The following is a 20,948-nucleotide window of genomic DNA, read 5'->3' as shown; positions in this document are numbered from 1 at the left end:
TACCATGTTTGAATAGCTGGAGGTATGTGGAAACAGCAGGACATGGGTGTGAGACTGGCAGAATTGGCAGTATGTGATGATGAGGTGGAGTATTTGGGTATTAGGCCTGAGTCCAGACTGCCAGGAATTGCTGAATTGTGAGTGATTGGGATGTGACGATGTTTATGGAAACCCAGAGAGAGATAGTGCCTTTGGGAAAAAAAAATTGAGGAAACACCAATAAATTCCTCAGGCAACATACGGAGGAGCTCAATTTTCTGTCAACATTCACTATAGTCTGCAGTCAGTGAGTCAGTGGAGTCTTTTGCAGGCCTGGAACATTAGTCACTATTTTACCATAATGAAGGCCAGGTTTGCCAAATCCATCATCTAAGTAGGTTTCTTTTCTGACTGACATGAACAGTCTTCAAGATGCTGCCATCCGATTGGGAGAGCTGGTAAAGTGTCCTCTCACGTAAGAGGAATTGTTAATAAGATTTATTTCACAGTCTCAAAGGGGACAAAACATAGATTGAAACCACTCCCCCCCAGAGTATTATCACAACAATGCCTTTACTTTCAGTACCAACCAAATGGTGAGAAGCTGAACACTCCCAATAGCCTTCCTCATGATCAGAGTTGAAGCCACTGTCTCCAAACAATAGAGACTAAGGAGGCCTCAAGTTCATTCTATGACTCAGTGATAGCACTGTCACTTCTGAGTCAAAAGGATGTGGATTTAAATCCCACTCCAGAGGTTTGAGGAGATCATCCAGACTGACATGCCATTGCAGGATTGAGGAAGCGCTACACTGTGGGAGTACTATCTTTCAAATCAGACATTAACCCAAAGCCCCTCTGCCCTCTCAGATGGGCGTAAAAGATCCCATGGCATTTGAAAAAGAGTAGGGGAGGGAGTTCTCCTCATGTCTTGGACAACATTTAACCCATCAAACGATGCTTAAATATTAATTATCTGTTTGCTGTTTGTGGGAACTTGTGGTGCACAAATTGGCTACCCCATTTCTTAGATTAAAACAGAGATCACACTTCAAATCTGTCACTGACTGCGAAGCACTTTGAGATGTTCTGAGATCATGAAAGGCACTATATAAATGCAAATTCTTTCTTTCGTCTGTGCTGAGTCGATAGCTTTGAGCTGGGGTGGAGCTGCTGCAATTAGTTGCAGATGACAGGTAAAATTTGCCTGGGCTCCTGCTCCTGATCACCTCACAGGATGTGCTTGTCTGTCATTGCTCAATGAGGATGGGATTGGACATGTTTGTGATTTCCTCCACAGCTTGTAGCCTGCCAGCACTCAGTGTCAGGGCTTACACATGAAGAACAGCCTTGGGCAAGTAAGCAAATAGTACCCACTGCCTTTCCAACCATAAACCAGAGTTATCAAGAAAAAGTTGGAGAAGTAAAAAAAAAATCAAACAACACTCATTCACCGGGTTTCTCAAGCGAGACTTTGTGACGGTAAATTCCTGACCATAACATCCTGTGCTGGGTTCACAAATCTTGTCAATGTAATAAAAAGTGAACACTCACTAGGAGTCATTTTCCAACCTCAAGCCTCTCCCTCCAAAAGCACATAATAGATGCTCCAGCACTAACTGCATTTAATTTTCTCACCATTGGTAATGGTTATAAACTTGAATGTGACATATGGCAGAATTTCAGATTTGCGCTCCTAACAGGCAGGGTTGCCAACACTCCAGGCATTGAATATTGATCTCCTAGGACATTCCTGCAAGCAACCCAGCAGAAAAAGCAAGGGGCCCTAAACAAAAATTGCATGTGATTTCTTATTCATTTTCTTTGAACATCTATTGGTTATAAAAATATGGGAGATGACATAAAAATCAGTTCTGACGAAAGCTCATTGATCTGAAGTGTCAAGTTTCTCTCTTCCTAAATGTTGCCTGACTTTCTGAGTATTTCCAGCATTTTCTGTTTTCATTTCAGATTTCAAGCATGCATGGTGTTTTGCTTTTGGACTTGAAAATTGTTTGACTGAAATTCAAGCATCATCCAGTTGGCTAATGAAGAGCCTGTTTGTTTTCCAACTGGTGGGAAAAGGCAGTGCACTGTAAGGATAGAGATGTCAGGCGACCAATGGTGGAGCACTAGGAGCAGGAAAGTTGGAGGCAGGAAGTCATGTGATGAAGGGCGGAATCGTCCCAGACTTGCACTAAGTGTGGTAGTGGGCGGGAAAAAGGACGTTTTACCCGTCAGCTGCAATGGCGGCTTTTCACACTGTATCATCCCAATCCTGCCTCATTAATTATGCATTCCCAGGAAACATGCCGTTTCAATGGCAGGCAGGCTCTCCTTCGCCCACCATGCCATCGCCTCGCTGCTTCGTTATGTCGGGCGCCATATTTAAAGTGCAGCCATGGGCATACCTCTCAGTGCTTCCAACCCATTGCTGCAAAACAGACACAGCCCCAAAAGGCAAGAAGACTGCAGCCCCCCAGTTCAAAGACGCATCCCTCGAGTGCCTTTTGGATGCAGTGGAGACCTGCCATTATGTCCTCTACCCCAACTCTGGCCACAGGAAGGACAGCAACATTAAAGAGGGTAATTTAAGGGTAAGTCATGGCAGGGTAGCTTGGCCAAGTGGAATGCTCACAGCATTCACAATAAGATAGGAGAATTAACAACGCAAATAGATGTAAACAGGCATGATATGATTGTGATTACAGATACATGGCTGCAGGTTGACCAAGGCTTGGAACTGAATATCCAATGGTACTCGATATTTAGGACGGACAGGCAAAAAGGAAAAGGAGATGGCATGGCATTGTTAGTTAAGGATGAAATAAGTGCAGTAGTGAGAGAGGATATTAGCTCAGAAAATCTAGATGTAGAATCATTCTGGGTGGAGCTAAGAAGCAACAAGGGGCGGAAAACATTAGTGGGAATTGTCTATAGGCCTCCAAACAGTGGTGGTAAGGTAGGGATGGCTTTAAACAGGAAACTAGAGATGCTTGTAACAAGGGTGCTACAGTAATCATGGGTGACTTTAATCTACACACAGACTAGGCAAACAAAATCATCAATAATACCATGGCGAATGAATTCCTGGAGTGCTTACGAGATGCTTTTTTAGACCAGTATGTTGAGGAACCTACTAGGGAACAGGCTATCTTAGATTTGGTATTGTGCAATAAGAGTTTAATTAATAATCTTGCTGTGCAGGGTCCTTTAGGGAACAGTGATCATAACATGTTGAATTCTTCACTATGGTGGAAAATGAAGTAGTCCGATCTGAAGCGAGGGCCCTAAGTCTTAACAAATGAAACTACAAAGGCATGAGTTGGCTAATATAGATTGGGGAACTTCATTAAGAGGCATGACGGTGGATAGACAATGGCTAATATTTAAGGAACGAATGTAATCATTGCAACAGTTATACATTCCTTTCTGGTGCCAAATCACAGCAGGAAAAGTGGCCCAACCATGGCTAACAAAGGAAGTCAAGGATCGTATTAGATCCAAAGAGGAGTCACATAAAGTTGCTGGAAAAAATAGCAAGCCTGAGGATTGGGAGCAGTTTAGAATTCAGCAAAGGAGGACCAAGGATTGATTAAGAGAGGAAAAATAGAGCATGAGATTAAACTTGCAAGGAACATAAAAGCGGACTGTAAAAGCTTCTATAAGCACATAAAAAGAAAAAGATTAGTGAAGAGAAATGTAGATCCTTAATCAGTCTGCAACGGGAGAATTTATAATAGAAAGCAAGGAAATGGCAGAGCAATTAAACAACTACTTTAGTTCTGTCTTCACAGAGGAAAACACAAATAACTTCCCAGAAATACTAGGGAACCAAGGGTCTAGTGAGAAGGAGGAATTGAAAGAAATTAGAATTAGTAAAACAATAGTGCTGGAGAAATTAATGGAACTGAAAGCCAGTAAATCCCCAGGGCCCAATAATCTACATCCAGGTTACTAAAGGAGGTGGCCATGGAAATAGTGGATGTGTTGGTTGTCATCTTCCAAAATTCTATAGATTCAGTAACAGCCCCAGCAGATTGGAGGGTGGCAAATGTAACACCACTATTTAAAAAAGGAGGGAGGGAGAAAACAGCGAATTACTGACCGGTTGGCCTAACCTCAGTAGTAAGGAAAATGCTAGAGTTTATTATAAAGGATGTCATAACAGGACATTTCGAAAATATCAGTGGGATTAGACAAAGTCAACATGGACTTATGAAAGGGAAATCGTGTTTGACAGACTTACTGGAGTTCTTTGAGGACATAACTAGCAGAATAGATAAGGGAGAACCAGTGGATGTGGTGTATTTGGATTTTCAGAAAGGTCTTGATAAAGTCCCACATAAGAGGTTAGTGTGTAAAGTTAAAGCACATGGGATTGGGGGTAATATATTGGCATTGATTGAGAATTGGTTAGCAGACAGGAAACAGAGAGTAGGAATAAATTAGTCTTTTTTGGAGTGGCAGGCAGTGATTAGTGGGGTACCTCAGGGATCAGTGCTTGGGCCCCAGCTATTCACAGTATATATCAATGATTTGGGCAAGGGAACCAAATGTAATATTTCCAAGTTTGCTCATGACATGAAACTTGGTGGGAATGTGAGCGATGAGGAGGGTGTTAAGAGGCTTCAAGGTGATTTAGGCAAGTTGAGTGAGTGGGCAAATACATGGCAGATACAGTATAATGTGGATAAGTGTGAAGTTATCCACTTTGGTAGGAAAAACAGAACGGCAGGGTATTATATTAATGGTGATAGAATGGGAAATGTTGATGTACAGAGAGGCCTGGGTGTCCTTGTACACCAAAGCAAGCATGCAAGTGTAGCAAGCAGTTAAGAAGGCAAATAGTATGTTGGCCTTGATTGCGAGAGGGCTTGAGTACAGAAGCAAGGATGTCTTAATGCCAGTTGTACAGGGCCTTGGTGAGACCACACTTGGAGCATTTGTGCAGTTTTAGTCTCCTTACCTGAGAAAGGATATACTTGCCATAGAGGGAGTGTAGCAAAGGTTCATCAGCCTGATTCCTGGGATGGCAGGATTGTCATATGAGGAGAGATTGGGCCAAATAGGCCTGTATTCACTAGAGTTTAGAAGAATTTATATTGAAACATATAAAATTCTGATAGGGGTGGACAAACTGGATGCAGGGATGGTATTTTCTCTGGCTGGGATGTCTAGAACAAGAGGTCACAGTCTCAGGATACAGGGTAGACCATTTAGGACTGAGATGAGGAGAAACCTATCCACTCAGAGGGTGGTGAACCTGTGGAATTTTCTATCACAGAAGGCTGTGGAGGCCAAGTCACTGAATATATTTAAGAAAGAAATAGATAGATTTTTGGACTCTAAAGGCATCAAGGGATATGATGAGAATGCAGGAGTATGGCGTTGAGATAGAGGATCAAGCATGATCATGTTGAATGACGGAGCAGGCGCAAAGAGCCGAATGACCTACTCCTTCTCCTATTTTCTGTGTTTCTATGTAAAATCACTAATCCAGCATGATGGGTGGGTGGGTTGGGGGGTGGGGGGGGGGGAGGCGGGTGGGGGGGGGTGGAGAGAGAGAGAGTAGGTGGTGGTGGGGGGGGGGGGGCTGGTGGCAGTAGTCACTGCCAAAGCCCTACAAACAAGGACAAGGACCCAATGTCACAAGAGGATGAATGATCTCTTCCGTTCCACCAGAGTAAGTCACTCTTCTCAACACTCTCAACTCACACACAAACCCATCACACATTCACAGGGATCACTCTCATCACCAGTTCAAGGGACATCACCATTTACTCACTCATACAAATCTTCACTGTCCTCATCCCATCTATGGGACCACTCACCACCCACACATGCCAGGCATACATCATCTGGCCTGGCAAGCGTCCTGCTTACACTCTCTCCATCTCTATTCATGCAGGACAAGCTGGCACACTACAACAGGGAGAGATCACAGACTGGTGGAGGAATGCCTGAAATCAAGATCCTCAAGGGCATTGAAAACAGAGCCATCCCGCTGGCCGTCAAGGATCTGGACCATTTCTGTACTGATGGTGAGGCCAGCGGTGCTCTACCAAGTGAGGGTCCAGCAGTGCAACATCCATAAGACAACCATGCTGTGACTGATGTGTCCTGTTTCACAGGCCACTGCCATGTAGTAATCATCTCTCCTTGTTTTCACAGGCGCACCTGGGAAGCAGCCGACGGAGTCCATGACCCAGGCCCTCCAATCAAGTACCGACAAAACCTCTGAAGAGGAATCTGAAGGCACCTTCAGTGAAGACCCATCACAGAGCTCACCCATACCCTCCACCAGCGTAGAGACACACACCTCAGTGGGATCTAGTTCTAGAGTAGCCTCAGGATCATAATCTGGTGAGGCCATCGTCTGATCCACAGCAGGTGGTGGCAGGGACTTGCCAGGTCTCCAGCACTCAGAGGACTGCTACAGGCCAGAATTCTGCTGAACCCGAGTCAGATGATGAGCCTCTGGACTCGGTCATACCTTACTTGCTAGATCTGCAAAGGCAAGCTTGGGAACATCAGGAAGGAATGTCCGCTGCACTCCTCAGATTGCAAGGCACTATGGAGGAGTCCATCACCTGCAGTCTGAGGTGATAGCACCGTCATGCCAACACATCAAAGTCAACACAGGTAGAATGACGGCTGCCATGGAGACCATGCTCCAGGATATCGCTCCTGCACTGCTGCTCGGGTCGAATTCTATCGCTGACACTGTAGTTGGCCTCCATGAGTGTCAACACGAGAGAGGCATGGGGCAGTTCGATCGTACTCCGGCTACCCCTGCTCCTCAAGGAGTCAGCCGGGGCCCTTCGGCACCCATAGAAGGAGGATCAGCAGGTGCGCACCCCGGGGCCATTCACCCTGAAGTGTCTGGCCCATCTGAATCCCCTCTTCCTATGGCCCCAGCAGCTCCAACTCCACAGGCCAAGTAGGGTGCCAATGCCACACAGCCGAACCCCGAAAGCAGGCCAGGGCCCTCCAGGTCTCGGCCCTCCAGTGGACGCCCACCAAGGTCATCACAGACAGGGCTTAGCAGTCAGCAAGTTGCCTCAACCTCCGCTGTGGATGTTGGGGGAGCACCAAGACGTAGCAGCAGGGCTAGGGAGGTTAAGAAGATGTAGTTTCACAGCCTGGGCACAGGTGTTAATCGCTTATACATAATGTTCACTATTGTAAATAAACTCCCAAGAATATGTCCCTGCCTATGGCTTCTTGTTCCGATGAGCAGTGTTCATGTCACTCAGATGTGTAGCCTTGGTTCCTGCACAAGATAAAGGCAGGTGTCTCATTCCAGGGCCTCTTCCTTGTGCTTCAGCCTTCAGACCAAAGTGATGGTCCAGCCTCACACTTCCTGGACACATATGAACATATGAACAAGGAGCAGGGGTAGGCCATACAGCCCCTCAAGCCTGCTCCACCATTTAATAAGGTCATGGCTGATCTGACAGTAACCTGAAATCTGCATCCCACCTACCCCCGATAACCTACCACCCCCTTGTTATCAAGGGTTTATCTACCTCTGCCTTAAAAATATTCAAAGACTCTGCTTCCACCACCTTTTCAGGAAGAGAGTTCCAAAGACTCAATCTTCTGAATGAAAACATTTTGCCTCATCTCTGTTTTAAATGGGCGACCCCTTATTTTTAAACAGTGACTCTTAGTTCGAGATTTTTCCACAAGAGGAAACATCCTCTTCACGTCCACCCTGTCAAGACCCCTCAGGATCTTATATGTTTCAATCAATTTGCCTCTTATTCTTCTAAACTCCAGGAGACACAAGCCCAGTCTGTCCAACCTTCCCTCATAAGTCAACCCACCCATTCCAGGCATTAGTCTGGTAAACCTTCTCTGAACTGCTTCCAATTCATTTACATCCTTCTTTAAATAAAGTGACCAATACTGGACACAATACTCCAAATGTGGTCTCACTAGTGCCCTGTACAACTGAGGCACAACCTCCCTACTTTTGTATTCAATTCCTCTCGCAATTGCCTGCACCTCGATGGTGCTTGTCATTGCTGCCAGAATGTTGTTGGCAGGCATCACAGAGTTCCGTCATTCTCTCTGTGTTGTCTCAGCACCTTTAAGGTGGGCCTGGCTCCCATGTTGTTAGCGTCTGTTCAGTGACACTGTGCTCTTGAAGGGGGTCAGGTGCCAAAGGCTGACAAAGCATCAGGTGCATTTAAAAGTTCACAGCTGCGACTCCATATGACCCTGATCACAGGGCACAAGCAAGCTGCCCTCGGCCAGATAGGAGTCAGGCATTCACAGAGGCTACGTGAAGGTCAATGGAGTGTCCTCACTGCATGTCGTCATCATCCTCCTGAAATCGAGCGACTGTTAGGGCCCCTGCTGCGTCTTCATGACAGGAGCATTATCACAGAGGGTATGTGCGCTGCCATCATCCAGACTGGAGTAAAAAGTTCACAGATACAATGTGTGGAGCTATGGTGTCTCCTCACTGCATGTCGTCATCCTCCTTCACAAATCTAGCAGCTATGAGGGCCTCTCGAGCATGCCTGCCTCGTCTGGCCAGTGCGATGGCCACATCACCATCATCGTCGCCTTCGAGGACCTCCTCACCCTCATCCCTGTTGATGTCCTCCTCATCGCAGGAGACCTCCAGCTCCTCCATCTCCTCCTCAGCCAGCTCCTCTCCCCGTTACAGCACCAGGTTGTAAAGGGCGCAGCAGGTGATGATGATGCATGACATCCTCTGTGGGCTATATTGCAGGGCTCCACCAGACCGGCCTGGGCACCAGAGCCTCATTTTCTGTATCCCAATTGTTTGCCCCACCAAGGTGTGAGTTGCAGCATGAGCCTCGTTATATCTGCACTCTGCTGCAGTTTGAGGCCACTGCACTGGTGTCATCGGCCATGTCCTCTGCAGGTAGCCCTTGCCCCTGAGGAGCCAACCCTGCAGCCTCTGTGGACTCTGGAAGACGTTAAAGATCTGTGACCAACTGAGAATGTAGGAGTCATGGACACTCCCTGGAAACCGAGTGTAGGCCTACAGGATGCATCTGTGGTGATCGCACATCAGCTGCACATTCAGCAAATGGAGTCCCTTGCGGTTGACCGAGTTGACCGCTTGTTGCAACGGAGATCTCAATGCCATGTGAGTGCAGTGGTCCCAAGCAAAATGCACAAAGTTGTGTGCCCTTGCAAAGATGGCATCCATGACCTCATGGATGCATTTGTGGGTGGAGGCTTGTGATATCTCACAGAGGTCACTTGTGGAGTCCTGAAAGGAGCCACTGGCACAAAAATTGAGCACCGTGGTCACTTTCACGGCCATGGGCAGTGCATGCCCTACATGTCCCCTTGGCACCGAATCCTGCAGCAGCTGGCAGATGTGACTGACCAGTTCCCTAGGCATGCGCAGTCTGTGGCGGTGTTGGTTCTGGGTCATCTGCAGAATGAAAGGCGTGTCTATAGACTCTGGGTCTAGCTAGGCACTAAGCAGCAACGGCTCGCTGTGGCTCTTCAGTGGCGTGTGCAGGAGTCCCAGCTGCCCCTTCTTCCTGAGGGTGCTGCTTCTCCCTGTGCATAGCTAGGCAACTCCATCACCCTATTCTCCATTGTCTCCATTCTCTGTACACCTTGAGGCATACAGCTAGTTCACCAGGCTCCATGTTCCTGATGTATCTTGCTGCAGGATGAAAAAGAGAGATGCATGGGTTAGCTTGGATGTTCTAAGAGCCTCGCTGGTTAAGTCTGAAGGCTCCTTAACGCACCCCGGAGAGTGCTGGCCACCACTTGGATGACCAGAGTTTAATGCTGCATGGTTGCCCGAAACCCCACCTTCCTCCGCCCACTCCACCAGACCGAATGGCAGCAGCTCTGCCTACTGGGCTGCATGCTGTGCTCTCAGTTCAGGCGCAGGCATTCTCCTAACCTGCACAGCAATGCTGCACTGTTAGCTTGAACCATGGCCGGGGGGTGGTGGGGGGGGGGGGGGGGGGGGGGGGTACTGGTCCAAACCAGGATGCTGACATTGCAAAGGGCTGTGAGCATCTCCACCAGTGACTGCTCTATGGGCAGCTTTCACAAGGAGACAGTACAACTTTCCCTGCAGTCCAATTGTTCTGCAGTCCATTAGTTTGCAGTCTGTGCCCAAGGTGTGAAAAGCTCTGGAGCATTTGGTGGCACTTGCATGCCTCTGCATTGTTTGAGTTGATAAGCTAGAGGCCCAACTCCAAGCATGTCAATGTGGCTGCATCTGAACTGTCTCAGCTGCGGAAGAACAGTGACTCCATACAAGGTTTACCTAATGCGAGGCTCCTTCCCTCCCCTCCCAATCTGCACATGCTTGTGCATCAACCATCAATCACCATCAACCGCTGTGCAGCCCTTGCCCCCCTCAATCGCAGGGTGGCCCTTGCCCCACCTAACTTGCCTCAACTGCAGGGCAGCCCTTGTCCCACCCACAATGCGCCTCAACCTTGAAGCCCAACAGGCGACCCTCACAAGCGCTGCACAAAGTTACTATGCACTCACCTCCGAGTTCCCCTCAAAGTGCAGCCTGCCAAGTGCACACCTTATATATGCTGTTATGAAACACGTTGCTGTGCACTCCCTCATAATAATATGCAGATGTATTACAATAAGGTTCCCGACGGTGGGAAACATGGCCCACCATTGACAGGCAGATCAGGCGATTCCAAACTGGTTTCACAACGCCATGAAACTGATTTTTGGCCTTCTTGCCATGTTGTCCGCTCACGCTGATGCTAGCTGTCACGGAAAATTCTGCCAAAACCTCCAGAAATAAGTCCAAATCAGGGTTGACAACCCTTGTGGCAGATGAGCCTCCCAGCTGGGACTGCAGGGTTGGAGAGTGACCCCTATTATCTGATCATGTCATATTGTATGTTTAAAACAGCACAAATGTCACCTGTATTTACTCCTGTTTTCTTACAACTGGTTGAAGACCCTGTCACGGGCTTCTAACTGTGTGTGGTCCTTTGCCTTTTGGTTTTTCTTCAAATAAATACCACTCACTCTGTGCTGACAAGGTAATAAAATTCAACAAACAAACTTTAATCTTTTAACAATAGAATTCTGCAGATATCATCAAAGTGGCCACTGTAAAGAGCAACACGCTCAGCCACAAAGGAATAGTTGGTAAAAGTGAAAACAGAACAAGGAAATCCCGCGCACAACTGCACTTTAAAAAATAAATTCTTGCAGCTTTTTCCATTGGGGTACAGATCCACAGAGGCCCTTCTTATTCTTGTCCAAATGCCCACTATCAATCTGTGCCTGAATGATGTCTGCTGGCTCTTTAACGATGGAGGGGTATTACAGTCAAGCTTGATATTGTCTTCAATGTTGACGCATAAGGTTCTATTAGAGATCACTGCAGTTATCAGAGGCGCAAGAATTTGGTTGACTTTCTATTCCCTAACCTAGAAGCTCTGGGGTTATTCACAGTGCCCACCACCACCATCCATGCTCTGATCAGCTAACTCAGCAGCTGAGCCTTGGTTTTCCACGATCTGTGTGGCTCAGTTACTCATTGGATACACAAACTGGGTTGTCCCATGTAGGACCTTCGCTATCCTAATCATACTGAACTCTCTGATTTCCCATGGAATTTCTCTCCGTCCTCCACCACAGGTCTCCAAAAGTAAGTAAAACAAACTTTAAAATACAATATCTAAATCCACATCCCACACTGCTGATTCTCATAGGCACAGTTCAGCAGCTGAAGAAACACCTAGAGCAAAAAATTCATGGAAATTATAGCACACTCACACCATTAATCCCATGGGAGGGTAGCAGAAAGCTGTTAATTAGGTCAGGACTTGGGTGCATCTCCATTTCTACCGGGCATTTTTGGGGTCAGAGATTCCACACAACCCTAACAAAAAATAAGCAGCAGAGAAGAGAACATAGCCAGAAGGAGAAACTCTCAGAATGTTTCCTTCATCCCAGCCTGGGGAGCTACAACTGAATGAAAATAGGCATACCAAATTGTCACTGGCAGGAGTACATGGGCCCACCTGAAGATCCAGGTGGGTCACGGTGTGAGTCTCTCAAAGAGCTAAAAATTCTTCAGCACTTTTAGAACAGCTGTGAAAGGGGTGTCCTGAAATACACCCACACCCCAAAATAGCCAAACTCCATTGGTCCTAAGTCTGCCAGAAGGCTGAGATTCTCCCCTTGTGCACTTCAAATTGGCTACTGGATTTGCAGATGTCACCCAGTGATTATATCTCAAAAGTAATTCATTGGCCATGAAGAAGTTTGGGACATCTGAAGATGTGATCATCATAAATGCAAGCTCTTCTTTCCTACAGTCTCTTGTTCTTGGAAAGCCTGTGCGCACTATCTTGAACACACAAGTAGCTTGCACTGTGCCACATAAATGCTGAAAGACATACGTGGAACCAAGAGTGCCACTAGAAGTTGCATTGGAATGCACTCATAATGTAGAATGATATAAGGGTAAAGAAAGAACTTGCATTTATACAGCGCCTTTCACTTCCTTAAGACCTCCCAAGGTGCTTTCCAGTCAGCTAGGTACCTTTGAAGCATAATCACTTCTGTAATGTAGGAAATGCAGCAGCCAGAATTTGCACACAGCAAAATTCCCACAGACACAGCAATGTGGTAATAACCAAATAATCAGTTTTTCAGTGATGGTTGTTGAGGATAAACATTGATCAGGACACAAAGAAGAACTCTCCTGCTGTTTTTCAAAATAATGCCATGGGATCTACAGCATCTCATCTGCCAGATGCACCTCCAACAGTGCAACACTCCTTCAGTACCGCACTGGAATGTCAGCCTAGATTCTATGCTCCGCTTCCTAGAATGGGATTTGAACTCACTCTTTTCTAACTCATAGTTGAGAATGAGCTATAGCTAACACCTACTACACAAAGAACATTCGGCAACTCTGCTTGCTGGTAAAAGTTCTATGTCCTGTTCAAACGATGCTGCAATTCTACAGTCAAAGTCAGGCAACTGTTTCCCTTTGTAAGCATTATATCAATGCCCTCGAGCCGCAATGCACTCAGTCCAAGCAGTCAGGGCCCACCCCCTTGGCCAGCTCCGGCGTCATTAACGATTGGCAGTCAGACTCTAATACCCCTGAGCTCCACGGGCACACCTCAACACTTCTGCACACTGACCCACGTCAACATGATGCTCACCCTTCCTGAGTGCAGCACGTCATTGAACCTCTTCCGGCACTACACCCTTGTGCGCCACACCACATCATGGCTGCTAATCTGCGCTGCAACCTCCTCCCATGACCTCTCTGTGAAGTGCAGTGGCCTCCTCCTCCCATCTCCTGGCAGCCACCTCCTCCAGGAGGACCGTGAGGCACTCACCCGAAAAATGGGGGGGCCGAGTGCTTGCCCAACCTGCTCTCCTGCCCGGCGTCTCCAACCAGAGAGTCAGAGAGGTCAACAGCACAGAAAAAGGACCTTCGGCCCATTGAGTCTGCGCCGGTCAAACAAATATCTAACTATTCTAATCCCATTTTCCAGCACTAGGTTCATAACCTTGTATGCCAATGCATTGCAAGTGCACATCCAAATACTTCTTAAATGTTTTGAGGGTATCTGCCTCTACCACCCTTTCAGGCAGTGAGTTCCAGATTCCCACCACCCTCTGGGTGAAAAAATTCTTCCTCACATCCCCACTAAACCTCCTGTCCCTTACCTTAAATCTATGCCCCCTGATTATTGATCCCTCCACCAAGGAGAAATGTTCCTTCCTGTCTACCCTATCTATGCCCCTCATAATTTTATACACCTCAATCATGTCCCCCCTCAATCTCCTCTGCTCCAGGGAAAATAACCCCAGTCTATCCAATCTCTCCTCATAACTAAAACTCTCCAGCCCAGGCAACACCCTGGTAAATCTTCTCTGCAGTCTCTGTAGTGCAATCACATCCTTCCTATAATGCGGATTCCAGAACTGCACACAATACTCTAGCTGTGGCCTAACCAGCGTTTTATGCGGTTCCAGCATAACCTCCCTGCTCTTATATTCTATGTCTCAGCTAATAAAGGCAAGTATCCCATATGCCTTCTTAACCACTTTATGTACCTGTTCCGCTACCTTAAGGGACCGGTGGACATGCACGCCAAAGTCCCTCTGATCCTCGGTACTTCCCAGGGTCCTACCATTCATCGTGTATTCCAGTGCCTTGTTTGTCCTGTCCAAGTGCATCACATCACACTTATCCGGATTAAATTCCATTTGCCAATGATCAGCCCATCTGACCAGCCCGTCTATATCCTCCTGTAATCTAAGGCTATCCTCCTCACTATTTACCACCCCACCAATTTTCGTGTCATCCGCAAACTTACTGTTCAACCCTCCTACATTCAAATCTAAATCGTTTATATATACCACAAACAGCAAGGAACCCAACACTGATCTCTGTGGAACCCCACTGGACACAGGCATCCAGTCACAAAAACACCCCTCGACCATCACCCTCTGCTTCCTGCCACTCAGCCAATTCTGGATCCAATTTGCCAAATTGCCTTGGATCCCCTGTGCTCTAACCTTCGTTAACAGTCTCCCATGTGGGACCTTATCAAAATCCTTGCTGAAGTCCAAGTAGACTACGTCAAATGCATTGCCCTCATCTACACACCTGATCATCTATTTGAAAAATTCAATCAAATTGGTCGGACATGACGTCCCCTTAACAAAACCATGCTAACTGTCCTTGATTAATCCTTGCCTCTCCAAGTGTAGATTAATTCTGTCCCTCAGAATTGCTTCCAATAGTTTCCCCACCACTGAGGTTAGACTGACTGGCCTGTAGTTCCCTGGTTTATCCCTTCCTCCCTTCTTGAATAATGGTACCACACTGGCTGTTCACCAGTCCTCTGGCACCTCTCCTGTGGGCAGAGAGGTATTGAAAATTATTGCCAGCGCCCCTACTATCTCCTCCCTTGCCTCACTCTACAGCCTGGGATAGATTTCATCCGGGCCTGGAGATTTATCTACTATTAAGCCTGCCACTTAGAACCTCTTCCCCTTCTATGCTAATTTCTTCAATTATATCAGTCCTTCTGCCTGATTTCCATACCCACGTTGTCCCTCTCACTTGTGAACACCGACACAAAGTATTCATTTAGAACCCTACCCAAGTCTTCTGGCTCCACACACAAATTACCACTATGGTCCTTAATGAGCCCTACTCTTTCCCTAGTTATCCTCTTACTCTTCATGTACTTGTAAAATAACTTTGGGTTTTCTTTTATTTTACCTGCCGTTGTTTTTTCATGCCCGCTTTTTGCTCTCCTAATTTCCTTTTTAAGTTCCCCCCTACATATTCTATACTCCTCTGGGCCTTCCACTGTTTTGAGCCCTCGGTATCTGCCATAAGCCTCCCTTTTTCTCTTTATCCAGCCCTGTATACCCCTCGACATCCAGGGTTCCCTGGATTTGTTGGTCCCACCCTTTGTCTTCACTGGAATATGTTGGCCCTGTACTCTCCTTATTTCCTTCTTGAATGAGTTCCACTGCTCTGACGCAGGTTTACCTAAAAGTAGCTACTCCCAGCTGCACTCAACTCCATCACGTCAAGTAACAAGAAACAGAAGAGATGTTCTTCCATGACCACCTTCAATAGGCTGCCTGTGCCATTTTAAAACCAGCCGCCGGGTCGCCATTGGACCTGGCAGCCGACAGGCCACTGCTCTGCCCAGCCCTTCTCAACCAGTGGGGAGCCACGTTTCACGCTGGGCGGGCCTTAATTGGCACTCACCCGGCCAATCCCAGGCCCGCCGACCATGCCTGCCCGCCAAACTGAAAATTCTGCCCATAGTGTAACCGCTAGCTCTTATTGACAGAGCAATGGGGAGGCAATGGCATAGTGGTATTGTTGCTGGACTAGATGGCAGATGGTGGAATTTGAATTCAATAAAAATCTGGAATTAAAAGCCTATTGTTGTAAAGACCCATCTGGTTCACTAATGTCCTTTAGAGAAGGGAATCTGCTGTTCTTACCTGATGTTGCCTCCTTATGACTCAGGACCCACAGCAATGTGGTTGACTCTTAAACACCCTTTGAACAAGGGTAATTAGGGATGGGCAATAAATGCTGGCCTAGCCAGTGAATGAATAAAAAAAAATGTTTTATTCTAATTTATTAGGGTGGATTGAAACTAGCTATAATATTCAATTATTAATTAATGGTATTGTTTTGTGGCTAATATCTGGTTACATTTCTAAATGTAATTTTCAATGACCAAAGATTTCTATGCTAATCCAAGTCAAATATTTGTTGGCGAGCTGAGCACCCTATTTAATTAGTGATGGTGGAAGTACTTATTTAAATCTTCAAAATTTTCCCAGAACGTGATTCACCTTTTATAGCTCAGGTTCAATCAAGTAGGATTATAGAAAAGTTTAGGTTTGATAATTATTTACAGTTATTTTGTAGTTTAGTTATGTGTAATGATCAAGTAAGTGAAGTATATTAATATAAAAACAAAAAGCTAAAAGCTACTGCGGATGCTGGAAATCCAAAACAAAAACAGAATTACCTGGAAAAACTCAGCAAGTCTGGCAGCATCGGCGGAGAAGAAATCAGTTAACGTTTCGAGCCTTCATGGCCCTTCGGCAGAACTGGAGCATAAGTGAAGTATATTATTCAATTAACCCAATATAATATTTTATTGCATACCTATGACTTAGAGGAAGTTAGAAAGGCCTATTGTGTAAAGAAAGCAGCTATGAAGTGTTAAACATTCAGAATTATGTCCTAAATTAGTGTAGTTAAACTGGTAATGCTTTAACAGAGAAGCAGTCACTTTCCTTTACAATATGTAACCATCTCTGGCTTAGAATTAAGTTCTGTAATCAGTTTTTGTAACTATGTACAACACAAAAACAGAATTACCGGGAAAAACTCAGCAGGTCTGGCAGCATCGGCGGAGAAGAACAAAGTTGACGTTTCGAGTCCTCATGACCCTTCAACAGAACTAAGTAAAAATAGGAGAGGGGTAAAATATAAGCTGGTTTAAGGTGGGGGGGTGGGGGGAGAGAAGTCGGGGGGTGGTGGTTGTAGGGACAAGCAAGCAGTGATAGGAGCAGATAATCAAAAGAAGTCACAGACAAAAGAACAAAAAGATGTTGAAGGTGGTGATATTATCTAAAAGAATGTGCTAATTAACAATGGATGGCAGGACACGCAAGGTACAGCTCTAGTGGGGGTGGGGTGAAATAAGACTAAAAGGGCATAAAAGGTATAGATTTAAAAATAATGGAAATAGGTGGGAAAAGAAAAATCTATATAAATTATTGGAATAAACAAAAGGGAGGGGGAAGAAAGGGAAAGGGGGTGGGGATGGAAGAGGAAGTTCAAGATCTAAAGTTGTTGAATTCAATATTCAGTCCGGAAGGCTGTAAAGTGCCTAGTCGGAAGATGAGGTGCTGTTCCTCCAGTTTGCGTTGAGCTTCACTGGAACAATGCAGCAAGCCAAGGACAGACGTGTGGGCAAGAGAGCAGGGTGGAGTGTTGAAATGGCAAGCGACAGGGAGGTCTGGGTCATTCTTGCGGACAGACCGAAGGTGTTCTGCAAAGCGGTCGCCCAGTCTGCGTTTGGTCTCTCCAATGTAGAGGAGACCACATTGGGAGCAACGAATGCAGTAGACTAAGTTGGGGGAAATGCAAGTGAAATGCTGCTTCACTTGAAAGGAGTGTTTGGGCCCTTGTATGGTGAGGAGAGAGGAAGTGAAGAGGCAGGTGTTGCATCTTTTGCGTATGCATGGGGAGGTGCCGTAGGTGGGGGTTGAGGAGTAGGGGGTGTTGGAGGAGTGGACCAGGGTGTCCCGGAGGGAAAGATCCCTACGGAATGCCACCAGGGGGGGTGAAGGGAAGATGTGTTTGGTGGTGGCATCATGCTGGAGTTGGCGGAAATGGCGGAGGATGAGCCTTTGAATGCGGAGGCTGGTGGGGTGATAAGTGAGGACAAGGGGGACCCTATCATGTTTCTGGGAGGGAGGAGAAGGCGTGAGGGCGGATGCGCGGGAGATGGGCCGGACACGGTTGAGGGCCCTGTCAACCACCGTGGGTGGAAAACCTCGGTTAAGGAAGAAGGAGGACATGTCAGAGGAACTGTTTTTGAAGGTAGCATCATCAGAACAGATGCCACGGAGGCGAAGGAACTGAGAGAATGGGATGGAGTCCTTACAGGAAGTGGGGTGTGAGGAGCTGTAGTCGAGGTAGCTGTGGGAGTCGGTAGGCTTGTAATGGATATTGGTGGACAGTCTATCACCAGAAATTGAGACAGAGGTCAAGGAAGGGAAGGGAAGTGTCAGAGATGGACCATGTGAAAATGATGGAGGGGTGGAAATTGGAAGCAAAATTAATAAATTTTTCCAGGTCCCAATGAGAGCATGAAGCAGCACTGAAGTAATCATCGATGTACCGGAGAAAGAGTTGTGGGAGGGGGCCGGAGTAGGACTGGAACAAGGAATGTTCCACATACCCCATAAAGAGACAGGCATAGCATACACCTATCACCACCTTCAACACCTCTTTGACTTTTGTCTGTGACATCTTTTGATTATCTGCTCCTATCACTGCTTGCTTGTCCCTACAACCACCCCGCCCCCCATTTCTCTCTCTCCCCCCCCGCCCCCCACCTTAAACCAGCTTATATTTCACCCCTCTCCTATTTTTACTCAGTTCTGTTGAAGGGTCATGAGGACTCGATACGTCAACTTTGTTCTTCTCCGCCGATGCTGCCAGATCTGCTGAGTTTTTCCAGGTAATTCTGTTTTTGTTTTGGATTTCCAGCATCTGCAGTTTTTTGTTTTTACCTTTGTAACTATGTAGTTCTATTGACTTTTATTTTAGTAGTTGAATGTGTCGTGGTGTATTTTGTCACCTCAAGTTTAACACACCAATCATCTCTCTGCACTTTATCTAGACTTTATATAATTTCAGTAACTTTGTAATTTCTGTAAGGCTATGCAACATTCTACTCTTTTACTATTTTTAATTAACTTGTACCAACCACAGGCAGATATTACAAAAACATATAACAGCAAAGCTTTTCCCATAACCAAAACATAGTGATAAGTGTCTGTCTTAATTAGAATTATACAGGAAACATAATATTGATACCTAAATATCAATTAGGCACTTGAGACAATGAGCCTAATCACTAAGTATTACTGACATCATATCTTCCCTTATCTCAAAAAAGCGGACACCTAAACTACCTTAAGACCTCGGTTATCTCAGTAGAAAGTCATAAAATTTAATGAGATAAATGGGAAAAGCTTTAATGAGGTCCCACAAGTAACTGACATTAGAGCACCAATCAGGAGTCAACTGGAAATTGCATCAATGTTTGACCATGACCCTTAAGAAACAAATGAGGGGCTGATCATAAGCTGCCCAAGCCAATCAGAATTCTGGAACATGACTATTCATTCACATGGGTTGTGGTTTGGAAAGAGTTCAAAAGCACCAGCTTTGAACTGACAGGCGCTGCATTTGAAACTGAAGACAAGGGGCTGCTTTCCAGCTGGGGGCAGAAGACCACTGAACTGACCTAGAAAGAGAGAGACGGTCATGTGTCACCTCATGTGCTAGGCTGAATTGGAAAGTAAAAACTACATTAAGCCAGTAAAGTTGCTGCCTAGCGTATTAAGTATTACTTTTGTTGCTTAATAAATGTTTCCTGAGTCACATCACTAGATTGTCTCCTATTGCCTGAATAGTTCAAGTCTCAAAAGAACAAATTAACATTGAGTGAGTGCAGACTCAGATTTGGAGGTTAAACAACCCCCAAAAAACTTACAGAGTTGGAGAGTCCCATGTGGAGCATGAATATCAAAATTGAATAATTGAATTGAATGGTCAGTTTTTGTCTTGTAAATTCTATGCAATGTAATCAAAGTAACCACTTTCCTCCTCATCCCTGTTTAACCAGAATACCACACACAAGGAAAATCAAATCATGTTGTGCAGTGCAGGGCCTGGGCAAGGCAGGGCACAGACAGTGCCAAACACCAGGGCCTGGGGCTAGTGGGGGCCGGGGCTCGGTGTTATAAATGGAATTTCTCATCGTCCAGACTGAGCAGCCAAAGCCGCAGGTCAGCTTAAAAACATCAGAATCGGAGAGTTCTGATCTTTTTAAAGTTGGTCTGTCAGCATCAGTGTCAAATTCACTGAGCTGCTGCACTGGTGCTTCTGACCTTCGGACAGCTTCATGGGTCTGTTTTTTTTAACAGCCCACCAGAAAACCACAAAGCTGCCCGAAGGTCAACAGCAGCACAGTAACTATCAGGAGAGACTTTTTCCTTAAAAATGGTAAGTCAAATACCTGCAATTTTAGAACCAGTTGGATGTTGTGTGTGTGGGGTTGGGGTTGGGGTTGGGGGTGGGGGGGTGGCTTGGAGGGGTTTGGTGGGAGGTTGGTGGGAGGGGTGTTGGAGGGGGTGGGGTGGGGGGGGTGGCTTGGAGGGGTTTGGTGGGAGGTTGGTGGGAGGGGTGTTGGAGGAGGTGGGGAGAGGTTGGCAGAGGGGTGTTGGAGGAGGGTGGGGGGAGTTTGGGGGGGTGCGTGGGGAGTGGGGTTGCAGGGAAGGTTAGAGGGGAAGTTTGAGTGCCTGCTGAAGGAAAGTGGGAGTGGGGATTAGGGGAGATTAGAGGGGAGATTTGAGTGTGGGTTAGGGGAGGTTGGAGTAGGGGTTAGGGGGTGCTATGGAGGAGGTTGGAATGGGCGTTAGGGGATGGGGGAAGTTTGAGCGTGAGTTGGGGGATGTTAGGGGGGTTGGGGAGGTTGGTGGGGTTGGGAGGATGTTAGAGGTTGCTGAAGGGGCCTTTGGGGTGAGGTTAGGGGGAGGTTTGAGTGTGGGTTTGGGGAGGTTAGGGGCCATTGGGGGGAGGTTGTTGGGGGTTGGTGGGAAGTTGTTGGGGGTTGGGGGGATGTCAGACGAGGGTTGGAGGGGTGGTGGGG

The 20,948-nt window shown here is 46.5% G+C and overlaps 1 long non-coding RNA gene across 1 annotated transcript in view; it reads left to right on the top strand.

The window, feature by feature from the left end:
- Positions 1-20,297, top strand: part of LOC144690800 (uncharacterized) — a 203,152-nt gene extending 182,855 nt beyond the window's left edge. Inside the window, exon 3 of the long non-coding RNA XR_013578967.1 lies at positions 20,224-20,297. This is a non-coding gene — a long non-coding RNA (uncharacterized LOC144690800). The remainder of the gene's footprint in view (positions 1-20,223) is intronic.
- The last annotated feature ends 651 nt before the right edge of the window (positions 20,298-20,948 follow it).

This window comes from Cetorhinus maximus, chromosome 15 (genome assembly GCF_964194155.1).
Source record: "Cetorhinus maximus chromosome 15, sCetMax3.hap1.1, whole genome shotgun sequence".
Classification (NCBI taxonomy): Eukaryota; Metazoa; Chordata; class Chondrichthyes; order Lamniformes; family Cetorhinidae; genus Cetorhinus; species Cetorhinus maximus.
The sequence above is the reverse complement of the archived record's forward strand: the minus strand, read 5'-3'. Positions and strand labels throughout refer to the sequence as shown.